The 15,677-nt window shown below is 39.9% G+C and overlaps 1 long non-coding RNA gene across 1 annotated transcript in view; it reads right to left on the reverse strand.

The window, feature by feature from the left end:
* Positions 1-536: 536 nt before the first annotated feature.
* LOC114805723 overlaps positions 537-15,677 on the reverse strand; it is a 137,830-nt gene continuing 122,689 nt past the window's right edge. The window contains exon 4 of the long non-coding RNA XR_003753751.2: positions 537-683. This is a non-coding gene — a long non-coding RNA (uncharacterized LOC114805723). The remainder of the gene's footprint in view (positions 684-15,677) is intronic.

Genomic DNA, 15,677 nt, shown 5'->3' on the forward strand with positions numbered 1-15,677 from the left:
CTCAAAAATTGAGCTATCCCATCATAATAAAATCAGACACATGGCCACCATTTTCAAAAGTGGTGAGAAGATAAATAGGTGAGAAAGCATGTAGGATACGTAAATATGCCCATCTGCTAACAATTGATTTGATCACAAGTCACATCAAACCTCTCAGATTTGCACATAACTTCTATGGTCATTGGACTTTTTTTCAGCTGAATGCCCCCTTTTACAGGAAACTAATGCGTCTGCGTATTTCTATCCATACCAGTTAAATTTCTATCCATACCAGTTTTTCCTATTTGAAAACTGATAGTTTTAACTGCCCTTATTTAAAGTGAGTTACAAATGAAATGGAATAATGGGAATTTAAACAATCAAGTAATCACTGCTAAGCCTACTTTCAAAGGAATGTACTTATCTGAAAAAAAAGGCTAATCATTTTAAACAGGAAAAATCACTGTTAGACTATTACCAAGATTTCAAAGTTCCTTGCATTTTTATTTAAAGTTACTCTGAAAGTAATACTAAGAATACAATGAAACAAAGGCTTTAACAGTGCTGTGCCTCCCCGAATAACTGTAATAGAGGTGCTGCAGCCAGAATCACATGGTGCACTGCGATCCAGAGGAAGCGGGTCCTTTTGAGAAGATTCATAAAGATTGTGAGACAAGGGGTAGGATTTTGAACAATACCAGGTGCTGTGAACAACAAATACAACAGAACAAAAGGCAGTTGGTGTGTGCACACATATTACAGTCATGACTGAGGACACATACTGGACTTTTCAATCACGAACCTACCCGAAGGTGGATTTCACTTTCAGTTGCATCTTCTTTGAGGACAAAAACCAGTATGTAAGGTTTTTAATATTTACTTACATAAGAAACAACAGCTGACCTGCCTTCACTTTCATAGACTGAGTACTTTTTTCCAATGGAAAGCAATGGAACTCAACAAAAAACATCCTTATGATGTTTCAACTTGACATACTTGCTAAAGGGCAAGTCATTTTGTTCTTGTTTAAAAAAAAAAAAGAAAAGAAAAGAAAGGACTTAAGAAAACAAAACGGCTTGAAGCTGCCCAGTTAAGTAATTGTAATCTTACTCCTTTGTTACTCAGAATTCCAAATCCAGCAGTTTAGTGTTGACTGCTTAGTAAATAGAATAGGTCAAATAAAGATGGTGGCAAATGAATATATGTGCTATGTGCCTGTCTAGTGAAAAGTGATAAGCCTGGCTCTGCCATGTGCCTGCTATGTACCCTTAAAGAAGTCAATTTAATTTCGCTCTGCCTCAGTGTTCTCAGCTGCAAAGTGGGAGTAAGATAATTGTCCTTCCCACTTGGACTATAAGTACTATGTGAGACAGGAGCTGTATTAGATCTGATTGTCATGTTTCTACCAACAGAGCACAGTGCTTGGCACACAGTAAGTGTTTTATGAGTACCTTTCAGTCTACAACTAGGTTGCCATACTTCACAGGTTAAATTAGGGTTTCTAACTGCTTAGCGGTGCGAACAGTGAGAGGGATATTCGTTTCTCATTTGTGCAAGGCCTCAAACCATTCAATTTTCAGAAACCACTGAGCTACACTAAAATTACTAAAGCTTTTGATCAGTTTTAATCTGTAAAAGAAAATCTACATATTCATAATGTTATGATTATGAAACTTTTCATAGTTCACCAACTCTTTATTGGGAATTATGCCATTACAATTTTGTTAAATTGATTGGATTACATCTCCCTACTGCATATCATCAGTCAAATTTATGTTTTCTTTACAACAAAATCAGAAAAAAAAATTCTCAATGGTCGTACAACTAATTGACTTTCTATTTTGAAGTAAACAAATATTATTTAACAATGCCATAAATAGCTACTCTCATAATTAATAATATTGCCTGACACTGTTTACATAGGAAAATATTTCATTTCATTAGGGTGGACTGAGCTGATAACAAAATGACCAATATTAGCCTGTGTTCAGAACTCATTTTCTAAGGAAATAAATTATTTGTGTAAAAATAAAACAGCCTTCCAGGCCTCTAGATTATTTTTTTTTACTGATTGTTCTGGGTAATTGGATAAGAAATATTTTCAAAATGAATTTAGGGCTTTGTTGTTTTTAACAAATGTACCAATTTGTATATGCTAACAGTTGTAAACAAAGGGGCTTTCTGAGTATCCAGAGGTGGGTGATGTCAGAATGGTGAGATCTGCTTGGAATTTCTAACAGACACATTCCTTTCCCACCCTCACACCCAGAGCACTTCTGTACACATCCTTATACTTGGTTACTTCCTTTACCTGTAATTTAATTTTAAATGGTATTTTGAAGTACTTAGGCACTGTATTGTCAGGGAAGATACAAGATAGTCAGTTTGGACACAGTTCCTGTCCCTCAAGGGGCTCACAGTCTTAATCCCCATTTTACAGATGAGGTAACTGAGGTACAGAGAATTTATGTAACTTTCTCAAGGTCACACAGCAGACAAGTGGTGAAGCCAGGGTTAAAGCCCAGATCCTCTAACTTCCAGGCCCATGTTCTTTCCAGTAGGCCTTACTGCCTTTAATGTCCGTGTCCCTTGCTAGACTGAAAGCTCTTTGAAGGCAGAGATTTTTGTCTACCAGCTGTACTGTATTCTCCCAAGCCTCTCAGTACAATGTCCTGCACAATAAGCATTCATTAAGTACTACTGATTGATTGATTAATGAGAAATCCATCTAAACTCCCAGGGGAGTGGGAACAGAGGAAGGTAAATTAGAGGGTAAGGGGAGAGGAAAGAGAGATGGGTTGGAGAAGGAGAGAGAAAGAGAACTCTGAAAGACCTGGGTTCTAATCCTGGCTCTGCCACATGTCTTCTGTGTAACCTTAGGTAAATCACTTAACTTCTCTGTGCCTCAATTACCTCATCTGTAAAATGGGGATTAAGACTGTGGGTCTCATGTGGGACAGGGACTGTGTTCAACCTGATTAACTCTATTTTATGCTTTAAGCTCTATTTATTTTATTAATGATGTACATTTATCTATGGTTCTATTTATCTATTTTGGTGATAGTGATGCCTGTCTACTTGTTTTGTTTTGTTGCCTGTCTCCCCCTTCTAGACAGTGAGCCCGTTGTTGGATAGGGACTGTCTCTATCTGTTGCTGAACTGTACTTTCCAAGTGCTTAGTACAGTGCTCTGCACCCAGTAAGCACTTAATAAATATGATTGAATGAATGAACTTGTATCTCCCCCAGTACTTAGTATAGTGCCTGGCACATAATAAGTGTTTAACAAATACCATAAAAAAAGAAGAGGGGGGGAGGGGAGAAAGAAAGGAAAAAGGGGAGGAAGGGCAAGGGAGAGTTTGGGGCTTCTGATGGAGAACACTACTATTATAGCATTTATTAAGCACTAACTACAATTCAAGCACTGTGGTAATAACAATAATAGTAATAATAATAGTGGTATTTGTTAAGAACTTACTATGCCAAGCACTGTTCGAAGTACTGGTGTAGCTAAAAGATAATCAGGTCTCACATGGAGTCCACAATCTAAGTAAGAGAAAGAACTGGTGTTGAATCTCCATTTTGCAGATGAAGGAACTGAGGCACAGAGAAATTAAATGACTTGCCCAAGATCATACAGCCAACAAATGTTTTCAGCTATGTGACTTTGCACAAGTCACTTAACTTCTCTGTGCCTCAGTTACCTCATCTGTAAACTGGGGATTAAGATTGTGAACGCCATGTGGTACAACCTGATTACCTTGTATCTACCCCAGTGCATAGAACAGAGCATAGACACATATAAAGTGCTTAACAAATACCATCATCATCATGTGGTGGAGCTAGGATTAGAACCTAGGTCCTCTGACTCCCGGCCCCCTGCTCATTCCACCAGGCCACGCAGCTACCTGACAGTAGATATAAGATAATTGAGACACAATCCCTATCTCACTCGGGGGGGGGGGGGGGGGGGGGGCAGGGAGAGAGAGAGAGAGAGAAAGAAAGAGAAAGAAAGAGAAAGAAAGAGAGAAAACACCTTATCTCCATTTAACAAAGGTAGAAACTGAAGCCCAGAGAGGTTGGACACACACCAGAAATACAATCAGCAGGCCAGTGGTAGAACAAGAATTATAAACTGCATCTCCTAACTCCCACTCCCACTGTCTTTCAATTAGGTCACACTGTGTGGCCTAGTTGCAGTATTTAATTATTTTAACTCTAACATTCTGCTTCCACTGTAGTCACGCTTTTTTTCCTTGTTCTTTATGCAACTGCCTGCCTCCTAACATTGGTAGAGGTTATACACAAGTTTCAAGAATCGGTGCCCTCCTTGGTGACCGGATTGAAATTCAGGGTGCCTCTTTCCCTAGGAAGGTTCAAAATTGTACAGCTTCTTCCTGACAAAAAGAAACATTAATCTACTGTACAGACAAAGTGCTGGCTGCATCATTAGAATGCTAAACCATCGATATCACTAACAGCAGGTCTTTCCATTTTCCCTATATTTTTTTCCCTTGGGTGTCCCAAAAATTAGCCATCTGGTAGGCCAGATGCTTGCATTTCTCTTTACACATCCAGTAAGTGAAGCAGGGAGGCCTCAAATATCCCAGACACTGTCATTGTGTTGCTTATCATCGGCATCATTATCATCTAGCCACGCTTTGATAAATGATGCTATTTCTGGGGTTTGTGTTCAGTAAAACTATTGATGTGGCATCTTCTGGGTTTCTTTCATCAGAGATATCCATGGGATTTCATGGGGCCAGAAATCTGGAATAGAGTTTATCATGGCTCTGCTGTTCGTAAACTCCAAACTTATTAATATGTTTCCAATAAAATTAAGTATTGATTTACATTTCATTTAGAAATTTATGAGCTTGTCTGCCATTAAAAGGGTGTGCATTTAAATCCCAAACCTGATTAGACATATCAGGGAAAACAAACCAATTTGATCTGCTCTTTAAGTTATTTTTCTATTTCAAATAATTCCTCATTTACCCAAACCAGTATATCAAATACCTATTGATATGGATATGTGTAAAATATTTATAATCAGTCGTATTATTGAGCACTTTCTATATGCAGAGCACGTAATCAGCACTTGGTAGAGTAAAACATAACTGAGTTGGTAGAAATGTTCCTTGCCTACAACGAGTTACAGTCTAGAGAGGACTATAATAATAATAATGATGTTGCTATTTGTTAAGCGCTTACTATTTGCAGAGCACTGTTCTAAGAACTGGGGGAGATACAGGGTAATCACATTGTCCCACGTGAGGCTCACAGTTAATCCCCATTTTACAGATGAGGTAACTGAGGCACAGAGAAGTGAAGTGACTTGCCCGAAGTCACACAGCTGACAAGTGGAAGAGCCGGGATTTGAACCCATGACCTCTGACTCCTAAGAGTAAGCCCATAAGTAGCCATTTAGAAAGCACAGAACAGCTATATATGATCAATGGGTGAGGACACAATTATCTGAACTGTGGAGGTCTCAGAGAGATTCTTTGGTCTGACCACAGGATACACCCTTTCTCCCTGCCAACCATTTTAAAACTTTTCCTGTCTCCATAAAACTTAACTGCTCAATAAATAAGATTGACTGATTGATCTTACTTGATGATCTTCTATCTATCCCAGTCTTATTACAGTGATTGGCATATCTTAAGTGCCTAATACCATAATTATTATTATTTACTAATAAAATATGTTCTCTACTTTTCTTCACTGGGGAAATTAGAGAATAAGGATATTTATACTGGTACTGTTTGGCTGGTTGACATGCTGTTCCTGTTTTGATAGTTTTACTTCCTAATTATGTAAATGTTAAGTACACCTGTTCGGGGAAAAAAAGAAAAATGGTTGTTGAAGCATCGTCTTTCCTTCAGTTGAAATGTCTTTCCTATAAGACCAAATATACAATCAACTTTTGGTGCTTTAGGAGATTGCCTATGCTTTTTGTAGACTATTCTGACTTTGAAGTTTGAGTATTCATAGTCTACTCACTCTACACTAAGCACTGCTGTAGTGGACACAAAATAATCAAATCACACACAGTCTCCTGACCTACATGAGGATAACAAGCTAAGAGAGGAGAACTGGAATCTTATCCTCATTTACAGATGAGAAAATTGAGGTCCAGAGAGTTTAAGTGACTTGCCAAAGGTCACACAGCAGGCCACTATCAGACTACAACCTGTATCTCCTGACTCTCAATGTTGCAACATAACAATTGAAATTGACAGTTTCAGGAGATTATTTTAAATTCCATCCCATCCTCCATCAGCGTGGATTATCAGGAGTTAACTCCATTACCAGTTTGACTTTGAATTATCACACACTTAAGAACTTTATGGAATCTAATACATATTTGAAGTCAATTGCTGCAGAAATAATTATATCCTATAAATAGTAAGTCATTTTGTGGACTAATTTATGAAATTGCCTCAAATGTAAATGTAAACACATTGCAGATGCCAAATAATTACCTCTGGACATTTTCCACCCATCTAGAAAGGTGATCCCCACAGTGCTTAAAGGGAAATGGTTTCACCTATGCCACTGCAGTGAGTACTTGTTTATAACAGGGAATGAATGCTGTAGAAGAAAATTTTTCTTATGAGGGAAGCCCAGTCTCAAAATAGCTCTTGGTGAGAAGATCTAACCCATTCCTTTCTGTATTTCTGAGACTCTGTTGGATTGGCCTTCAAATCTTCTGACCAAGGCTGCCATTAACAAAGATAAGTTCACGATCCCTTTATAGTTCCAGTGAGTAAAACCTGAAAAAGGATATTTTAAAGAATTCTGGGAAAATCCTTGATTGATGATATTCTTTCTTAAAAATGGGTGAAAAAGATTGAATTCCCTATCAAATGATGTATCGACTTGTTCTGAGACTTTAAGGTCAAGAACCTGGGTAGAGGAACTGATTCTAATACTGTTAGCTTGTGCAGCTCTAATCAATCAGAGGTATGTATTGAGTGCTTACAATATGCAGAGCAATGTACTAAGCATTTGGGAGAGTACAATTCAACAGATTTGGCAGACATTCCCTGACCTCCATGAGTTTACAGTCTAGAGGGGAAGCTAGACATTAATAAAAATAATTTATAATTTAAGAATATTGAATGATTTATTAATATATATACTGTGTAAATATTGCAACAAATTAATTCATTCATTCAATCGTATTTATTGAGTGCTTACTGTGTTCAGATACTTAGTAAGTACTAAGTGCTTGGAAAGTACAATTCAGGCATAAAGAGAGACAATCCTTGCCCACAATGGGCTTACAGTCTAGAAGGGGGGAAATAGACATCAAAACAAGTAAATAGGCATCAATAGCGAATGCAGTGAGTGGGTAGGAGAGCAGAGGGGCAACACATTGGCAAATCTATGTGAAGGCCTTTTATGTGCAAACCCCCTGTTTGTTGCAAGTGACCATGATAAAGAGCCAATTCTATAACAAGATCAATCAATCAATCCCATTCACTGAGTGTTTAGTGTGTGCAGGGCACTGTACTAAGTTCATTCATTCAATAGTATTTATTGAGCGCTTACTATGTGCAGAGCACTGTACTAAGCGCTTGGGATGAACAAGTCGGCAACAGATAGAGACAGTCCCTGCCGTTTGACAGGCTTACAGTCTAATCGGGGGAGACGGACAGACAAGAACAATGGCACTAAACAGCGTCAAGGGGAAGAACATCTCGTAAAAACAATGGCACCTAAATAGAATCAAGGCGATGTACAATTCATTAACAAAATAAATAGGGTAACGAAAATATATACAGTTGAGCGGACGAATACAGTGCTGTGGGGATGGGAAGGGAGAGGTGGAGGAGCAGAGGGAAAAGGGGAAAATGAGGCTTTAGCTGCGGAGAGGTAAAGGGGGGATGGCAGAGGGAGTAGAGGGGGAAGAGGAGCTCAGTCTGGGAACGCCTCTTGGAGGAGGTGACTTTTAAGTAAGGTTTTGAAGAGGGAAAGAGAATCAGTTTGGCGGAGGTGAGGAGGGAGGGCGTTCCAGGACCGCGGGAGGACGTGACCCAGGGGTCGACGGCGGGATAGGCGAGACCGAGGGACGGCGAGGAGGTGGGCGGCAGAGGAGCGGAGCGTGCGGGGTGGGCGGTAGAAAGAGAGAAGGGAGGAGAGGTAGGAAGGGGCAAGGTGATGGAGAGCCTTGAAGCCTAGAGTGAGGAGTTTTTGTTTGGAGCGGAGGTCGATAGGCAACCACTGGAGTTGTTTAAGAAGGGGAGTGACATGCCCAGATCGTTTCTGCAGGAAGATGAGCCGGGCAGCGGAGTGAAGAATAGACCGGAGCGGGGCGAGAGAGGAGGAAGGGAGGTCAGAGAGAAGGCTGACACAGTAGTCTAGCCGGGATATAACGAGAGTATAACATCACAATGTAATAGGGACATTCCCTGCCCAAAACAAGTTTACAATCTAGATGGGGAAGACAGACATTAATATAAAATTATGGACATGTTATATAAGCGCTTAGTAGAATGATCTGCACACAGTAAGCACTTAGTAAATATCATTGAATAAATAAGTGCTGTGGGTCTGGGGGTGGTGAATTAGGGGAGAACCACTGGAAAGGAGAGAAATTGAGGTTAATTTCTATTCTCCCCATTGTCACTTCAGACCTTCCACATGAAATAAATATTAAGGTACTCATAACCCCAAAGCACTTTGGTACATATCGTCATTTGCTCTACTGCCTCCTCCTATTAGTACTTCGTGTAGTGTGTGTGCTACTGGATTGTAAACTCTTCAAAGGCAGTGATCACATCTACCAAATCTATCATACTCTCCCAAGTGTTTAGTATAGTGCTGAATAAACAGTAAGCATGAATTAAGGTTGTTGATTGATACAGACTGACAGGACATGGAGGAGGATCAGGTGACCCAACTTTGTTACTTCAAGTTAGAAGTACTAACAAGTGTGGCCGAATGTGCTTAAAAGTAACAGACAGAAAATCCTTGGATTACCAAATACTAATTTATGTCAAGGTTATTTTTCTAAAGAGATAATTAATAGTGATAAAACTGCTAACTATTCTCACTCAGGAAAGAGAAATTTTGTGGCCAAGCTGTGAATCATGTATCATTTTAAAGAGTCTCTGGGAGTTAATTTGCCTTGGGGAATTCTAAGTTTATTTTTTTTCTGAAGCGTGTTCCTTAAGAATTAATGGTGGCAATTTTCACAATGGCTGCAGGGCCCCTGAAGATAGCAGTCAAAGTCATTGCAATGAATGGAGAAGAAATGAAAAGGCTTTGCTAAAATAAAAACTCTCTGCTCATTTATACTGACAGGGATGGCTGCAGAGTGTGGTATACCCCTTCTCTCCTGTCACATTAATATAAAGTTGTTTTTAATGAAATGCTGAGACTCTGACATAATAGATTTATATTTTCTATAGATGGATGCCCAAAACCTTTTAGAGATTTAAATCAATTTATTATTACAACAAGAAGATACGCCATTTCACCTGGGCATTGGGAAGAAACAAATGTTCATCAGTTTTTAAAACATAAAAATTAGCAAATTTGAGGCATCACATGATGCTTAGGAGCTTTTATTCATGTTTTAGATGTTTATAACCCAATTGTTATATGAATAATTGTTCAAAAGAAGGGAGCAGCAGTTAGCATCTTAATATTGGCAGTTTCATTTTTAATACCACAAATAAGGAATTTTCAAAGGTGTGATCTCATTTTGCATAGATTCACTGGAGTCAGACTGGCTGTGGTCTGTGTGCTTCATTCATTCAATCATATTTATTGAGCGCTTACTGTGTGCAGAGCACTGTACTAAGCGCTTGGAAAGTACAATTTGGCAATAGATAGAGACAGTCCCTACCCAACAATGGACTCATAAACCAGAAGGGGGAGACAGACAACAAAACAAGTAGACAGGCATCAATAGCATCAAAATAGATAAACAGAATTATCCTATGAGCTCTTCTTGTTCTACCTCTTCACTCAATATTTCCCAGCCCCCACTCTGAGCTCCTCCCAGGCAAAACTTCTCACTATCTTCTACTCCATTTCTCCCACTTTCTATTCCTTGATCATTCCCTCTTTACTACCTGCAACTCCCTTCCCCACCACATCCACCAGATCACCTTTCTTTCCACCTTCAAAGCATCCTGATATTCCACTTCCTCCAGAGGGTACTCCCTGATTAATTTTATTCTTTCCAGGCAATATCCTCCCAGTTTCCACCCAACAGCTATCCTCTGCACTTTTTAAAATGCATATGGATAAATAATGGATGCAGTATTGATTTATTCTGTCATTCTAATATTTCGCCCGGGTCTTTTCACTATACTGGATTCGGGAATGTGCCTGTTATGTTGCTATCTTGTATTTCCCCAAGCGCTTAGTTCAGTACAGCATGGCATAGTGGATAGAGCACAGGCCTGGGACTCGGAAGGTCATGGGTTCTATTTCAGCTCCACTACTTGTCTGCTGTCTAACCTTGGGCAAGTCACTTCACTTCTCTATGCCTCAGTTACCTCATCTGTAAAATGGAGATTGAAACTATGAGCCCCATGTGGGACAAGGACTGTGTCCAACCCAATTTTCTTGTATCCACCCCAGTGCTTGGTACAGTGCCTGGCACCTAGTAAGCATTTAAAAAATGCCACAATTCCTATTATTACAGTGCTCTGCACAGAGTAAGCACTGAATAAATATGATCGATTCAATGTGCTTACCATTCTGTCATACTGTAGTCTCCCAAGCACTTTTTACAGTGCTCCACACTGTACTCAAATACCACTGATCCTTATTCTTCTCAGTGCTCCCACTATTTATAAATAGCTTTCCTTATGGACATGAACTGTGTGTTTCACTTCTTATACTTTCCTAAGAGCTGTGAATAGTGCTTTGCCCTCAGTAGATGCTCAGTAATTACCACTGATTAATCAGTCTTATACTCATTCACAGATAGGGTCTTTTGATCTAACTCCAAACTGACTCTCTTCCCCTCTTCAAAGCCCTACGGAGAGCTCACCTCCTCCACGAGGCCTTCCCAGGCTGAACCCCCCTTTCCTCTGCTCCTCCTCCCCTCACTTCCCCCCCCCACCCTCTGCTCTTCCCCCTTCCCCTCCCTTCAGCACTGTGCATATTTGTATATATTACCCTATTTATTTTGTGAATGAGGTGTATATCTCCATTATTCTATTTATCTTGATGATTTTTTGTTTTGTTTTGTTCTGTTTTGCTTTCCTGTGTGTCTCCCCAGTTTAGACTGTGAGCGCATCATTGGGCAGGGATTGTCTTTATCTATTGCTGAATTGTACATTTCAAGTGTTTAGTACAGTGCTCTGCACATAGTAAGCGCTCAATAAATACTATTGAATGAATAAATGAATCCTCAGTAGCATTGTCTTTGGATTCCACTGGAGAGAGAGTGCATGTGTGTGTGTGTTTATATTTGTGTTTGCATGCATGTGCACATGCTCTCACTTTCTGAATATTAAGGGGCCGTATTGTCTTAGTTGCACAGTTATTGTGTACTGACATTAGAACTTCCTAGCCAACCAGGCATTCAGTTACATAATTCCAACCAGCATCCTACTCACTGACAGTCTCCTCTGCAGTGATTGGGCTATATAGTGCCAATTCTGTGACCAATAATCAACACAAATATGAGGGAAGTGTCTCCTATTACATTATAAACTCCTAAACCTTTGGCTTTGGGGCAGTTAATCAACTCTCTCCTCTTTAATTTTGCCTCTTCTCTCACTACAACCCATGTTATACACTTTGCTCCTCTAATATCAACCTAGTAAATGTGTGCTTATCTCACATCTCTTGCTGTTGACCCTTTGTTCACATCTCCCTTCCTGCCTTGAAATCCCTTCCCCTTCATGTCCAATGGACCACCACCTCCCCATATTCCCTACTAAGATCACTATGCCCTACTAAGAGCACATCACTTTCAGGAAGACTTCCCAAACAAATTCCTCATTACCTTCCTCTAAGTACCCTTCTTTCCACATCAATTTTGCACACAATTACTGTACTAAGGAAACCACTAACTAGTTAAACCTCTATAGGCAGTTGACCAATTCTATTCCATTACTGGAATTGGGCGTTTTTCATCATTTAAGTCCACACTGGATGACTGGAGGGAAAGCTGGAAAGTTGGTAGGAAATTGAGAACACAAAAGGTAGCATGACTAAACCTTTTGAAGGATAACTAGGAAAACAAAATTATCACATGGTTCTTCTAAGCACCTTGCATGCATAGTCTCTATAGGTTGATCAGTACATACATTCATCAATTTATTCTTCCTTACTTCTGCTATCAATAGCAAAGCAGTGGTCATCTTTTTCTATGGAACTGGTTAAGCACTTACTCTATGCCAACAACTGTACTAAGCACTGAGGCAGATACAAGATAAATTAGACACAGTCCTTGTCCCACATAAGGCTCAAAATCTAAGTAGAAGAGAGTGTGATTGAATGAATGAATCCCCATTTCATAGATAAGGTAACAGGGACACAGATAAGTTAAGTGACATGCTCAAGGTCACAGCAGACAAGTAACAGAATTGGGATTAGAGCCCAGGTCCTCTGACTCCCAGGCCTGTGGTCTTTCCACAGTTTTGAGATGCCAGTCATAGAAATTCTATATTTTTTTTATAACACCTGTATTATATTTTCCCAAGAGCATAGTATAGTTGTCTGCATAAAGTAAGTGCTCAATCAATATCATTGCTGGATTGGTTTCCTTGGGTGATACTCTTGAGGTTGAGGAGAACTGGTTAAATGTGAACATTATTATTTGATTTGGAAATACAACCTCTCACAATTTTCATAAATATTAAAATCAGCAATCTACATCTGCCACAACTGGGTTGCCAAATATATACTTTTTGTTTGGGGTTTCCTTAGTAAAACAAATAATACCCTCAACTTACAGTATAAATATGCAATAAATAGCATCTTCTAGTGGAAAGAACACAACTCTAGGAGAGAAAGAACCTGGGTTGTAGTCCCAGATCTATCATTAGCCTCCTGTGAAACCCTGGACAAGTCACCCAAACTCTCTAGACCTAAATCTCCTCATCAGTAAAATGGGGACAGTAATTTCTGCCTTTTTCTACACCCACAAATGTTCATTCATTCAATAGTATTTATTGAGTGCTTACTATGTGCAGAGCACTGTACTAAGCGCTTGGGATGAACAAGTTGGCAACAGATAGAGACAGTCCCTGCCGTTTGACGGGCTTACGGTCTAATCGGGGGAGATGGACAGACAAGAACAATGGCAATAAATAGAGTCAAGGGGAAGAACATCTCGTAAAAACAATGGCAACTAAATAGAATCAAGGCGATGTACAATTCATTAACAAAATAAATAGGGCAATGGAAATATATACAGTTGAGCGGACGAGTACAGTGCTGTGGGGAAGGGAAGGGAGAGGTGGAGGAGCAGAGGGAAAAGGGGAAAAAGAGGGTTTAGCTGTGGAGAGGTAAAGCGGGGGTGGCAGAGGGAGTAGAGGGAGAAGAGGAGCTCAGTCTGGGAAGGCCTCTTGGAGGAGGTGAGTTTTAAGTAGGGTTTTGAAGAGAGGAAGAGAATCAGTTTGGCGGAGGTGAGGAGGGAGGGCGTTCCAGGACCGCGGGAGGACGTGGCCCAGGGGTCAACGGCGGGATAGGCGAGACCGAGGGACGGTGAGGAGGTGGGCGGCAGAGGAGCGGAGCATGCAGGGTGGGTGGTAGAAAGAGAGAAGGGAGGAGAGGTAGGAAGGGGCAAGGTGATGTAGAGCCTTGAAGCCTGGAGTGAGGAGTTTTTGTTTGGAGCGGAGGTTGATAGGCAACCACTGGAGTTGTTTAAGAAGGGGAGTGACATGCCCAGATCGTTTCTGCAGGAAGATGAGCCGGGCAGCGGAGTGAAGAATAGACTGGAGCGGGGTGAGAGAGGAGGAAGGGAGGTCAGAGAGAAGGCTGACACAGTAGTCTAGCCGGGATATAACGAGAGCCTGTAGCAGTAAGGTAGCCGTTTGGGTGGAGAGGAAAGGGAAATGTTGTGATGACAAAAATGAGATACATAATATAAAATCACTTTGGAAAAATACTAGTGCTGTACAAATTCAAAGTGTTCATAAAATAAAATAATGATGGCTACAGCCTTGTGTGTTATCTTTGTTTACCTGAAGTATAACAAAATGGATTTAACAGAGAATGGGCTTCTTTGCCTGGAGAAATATAATTTGTAGGGCAGTGGGAGTTCAAGATTGACTCTACTAAAAAGAGCATGCAAGCAAAACATTAAAGAATACTTCTTGTCAAATGTTCCTTGAAATACACTCTATAGGAAACACAGGATTGCAGTTAAACAAAGAGCTGTTAAGGGCAATTTAGCAGATCCTTTACAGGAATGAGAAGTAGGCACCATGCTTATTTTGTCAATTGTTTGCAAAAACATTTAACTTTCCCTGCTGAAAACACAACTAATTACACAAGAACATGGAAATAGTCTATCAAGTTGCAGGGTTTATATGTTTTTTTTTGGCTGGGGACGGGGAGGCTTTATGGGTCTAAAATGGAAGAGCAGTATAAAATATATATTCTTGAAGTTGATTTTTTGTTTAAAGAGATCTAAAACATACTCAGTAAATAATGTTTAAGCTAGCATATGGAAAGAAAGCCCAAAGATGCAGGCCAGTAGATATAGGCCAATATAATCTGCCTATGAAGAAATAATGTCTTGAGCCAAGCAAGTAATTCATTCTTTGTTTACATCATATTCAAATGCTTTAAATTCTGTTTCTGTCCATGAGAGTTCCTAGTAATCCTATGGGAAAAAGTGTAATGCATTTTTCTGGCTAAAACATACTTCACTGACAGCTTAGTAAAGTTGTCTTTCAGTTTGAAGACAACGTTGCTGATTGAGAGATGGACAACTTGATTTGCTTAAATCACCCCAGCACTTAGTACAGTGTCTGGCACATAGTAAGCGCTTAAATACCAGCTATTATTCAGAGTGTGTCATTGAAATATTTTCTTGCACACTTTATCCATTAAAATGCAGTTAGTCCACATATTCTGAACATTTGAAAAGTCAAAGATAGGCATTTTGGCTTGTGTTTTACCCCATCCTGATAATGCTCAGGGATTGGGTAGTTTTTTTAGCTGCTGTCATACCATGGACCAGTGCACTGAAGGCACAGTCAAAAGTGACTTCAGCAGTTCTCTCTTGGGTGATAATTGGATAGCTCAACCAGCCCACTACCATGACTTAGTTTATCTTTTATTTGTTCACAGTGGATATTCCCTGTCACTTTTCAGTTCAGTCACTCAATTTTATAAGGTCTTACGATATTCTAGTCCTTCAACAAGGCAGGTTACTACCCGGGAGAGCTTAGTGTCATCAGCAAACTTGAAGATTTCCCTGCACTCGAGGGAGTTAAAAGCAGCTGCAGCACTGATCTCAGAGACCCTACTAGCTTCACGCTTCTATTCTGATAGGTGGTTCTCTCTATCTTTACTCTGCTGACTTCCTTTAGATGATCTTCTAGTTGTGGCAAATAACTCTCAACTAGTCCAGGATTAATCTGTTTTTAATAGCTTTTACTGTATAATTTTATCACAGGCATTGGAAAATGCACGTATTTGAGGAACATCATTCCTCTGCTGTACACATCTGATAGCTCCTACAACCCCCACAGGTTAGTGAGGCAC

Source organism: Ornithorhynchus anatinus, chromosome 19 (assembly GCF_004115215.2).
Source record: "Ornithorhynchus anatinus isolate Pmale09 chromosome 19, mOrnAna1.pri.v4, whole genome shotgun sequence".
Taxonomy (NCBI): Eukaryota; Metazoa; Chordata; class Mammalia; order Monotremata; family Ornithorhynchidae; genus Ornithorhynchus; species Ornithorhynchus anatinus.